The sequence below is a fragment of the Crocuta crocuta genome, unplaced genomic scaffold (genome assembly GCF_008692635.1).
Source record: "Crocuta crocuta isolate KB4526 unplaced genomic scaffold, BGI_CrCroc_1.0 scaffold271, whole genome shotgun sequence".
Classification (NCBI taxonomy): Eukaryota; Metazoa; Chordata; class Mammalia; order Carnivora; family Hyaenidae; genus Crocuta; species Crocuta crocuta.
This window is the reverse complement of record NW_027527824.1, coordinates 5235829-5237605: the sequence shown is the minus strand read 5'-3', so window position 1 is coordinate 5237605 and position 1777 is coordinate 5235829.

Genomic DNA, 1777 nt, shown 5'->3' with positions numbered 1-1777 from the left:
GGGGCAGGATGATCATTCGATTCGGGTTTGTACTTTACGGTTTGCATGGAGCTTTAACATGTCTTATACCTATCCTTAGAAAAATCTGTGAAGCCAGATGTGCAGGGTTATCAACCCCATTTACGACTCTTCACAGTAGGGCCTGGAATAGGGTGAGGAGGGGGTAAAGCTGGGTGCCCTCAGCAGATGTTTTCTGGAGATACTGACTATGCTGGGGGGCTGTGACCAGGAGGTTCACGGGAGCCATAGAGGACTCAGGCATCTAAGGTTAAAAAAGTAAAAGCGGGCGGGCGCAGAGAGTGAGAAATCGTCAAAAGCACCCTTTCAGAAGCGCCTTAAGGCCCAGGGGTGGAGGGTCTGGGGGAGTCCGGAGGGAAGGGGAGGAAGGCGGAGGTGTGTGCGTGTGTGTGTGTGTGTGTGTGTGTGTTTTGATGGTAGTGGAGAACCCAGCTGCAGAGAGGAACAAAGCAGGNACCCGCTCGCTCTCCTCCCACTCAGCGGGCTCCCAGGGAAAAGCCACAGTGTCCTCCAGAGCCTGAGGCCGCGGCGGGCCGAGCCAGGCGAGGGAACCGGTGTCCCGCTCTCCCCACGCGAGGTAAGGACGCGCTCTCCCACTAGGCCCGCGGGGCTCGCCGGCTGCGCGGCTGGGGCTGGAAAAGGGGAAGTCCCAGGGCCTGGCGGGAGCGCTCAGATCAGCTCCGGGCCGGGAAGCCCAGAAGAAACCGTGGGGGAGGAGGGGGCGCCCCAGGTGGGTGCGGGAGGCCGAAAGGGGCTTTGTGGAGGGCCGGCTCCGCGGTTTGTCTGCGAGCTGCCTGCTGTTGCCCTCCCGGCCGCCGGCCGCACAGCCGCCAGAGGGGGCCCTCGCGCTCCCCCGCCCCCTCGGAACTCCCCCGCGGGCGCCCAGACGGCCGGCGGGGCGGACCCTCGGGGGGCTCGTCCGCTGGCGCCGCACACCTCCCCCTCTCCGGCCGACGGGGCCACTGAGAGCACTGCTCCGGGCAGGGGGCTCCCCTGGGCCATCTCTGCTCGCGTCCTGGGCCGCCTTGATCGACGAGGAGTGTGTGCCGAGTCCGACCCGGAGGCAGTGGGTATCAGGGAGAGACTTTGGATGTGTTCAGCAGACGCGAGGCGCGCCCGGGGCCTCCCGGGCCCTCCTCCGAGGCCCCGCATCTTTAGGGATCCGGGAGGCCGGATGGGGTTCCCTAGGGGAGTGAGTTCTAGGCTCTTGCCACGCCCGCGCGTCCGGATCCGAATCCCTANCCCCCGCGTCCCCCCCGCGCCCGCCCGCCGCGCGCCTGGCCGTCAGCCCGCAGTCCACACGCACTGCACACGCACTGCACACGCGGCACTCCCGAGCCCGCCGCACCCACGCGGTTCCCGCCCGCACACACACGTACCTCCTCACGCACGCACATCCCGCCGCTCACACTCGCAGCCCTGCGCTCACACGCACCACCCCCCAACTTCCCGCAGCTGCCCCGCGGGCAGCGGGCGGTGTCGGAGGGGCCGCCCCTTTCCCCAGCCGCGCAAACAAGCGGCTCCTTCTCCCTGCCCGGCCAAAGAAAGGCCGCTTGTCCGGCGGCCGCGGCNGGAGAGGGGCGCTTTCGAGCCCCCCCCCATGAAAACCAGAGCCCCCCTGCCCTCTCCCGCCTCTCGTCCGTGACAGCCTGTAGTCCCGCCCCAACTTTTGGACCCCGGCCCGCCCTCTGTGTCCACTCTTCGTTCCCCTCTTCGTTCCCCTCCCCCGTCTCTCCGCCCCCTCTGTCTCCCCTCCGCT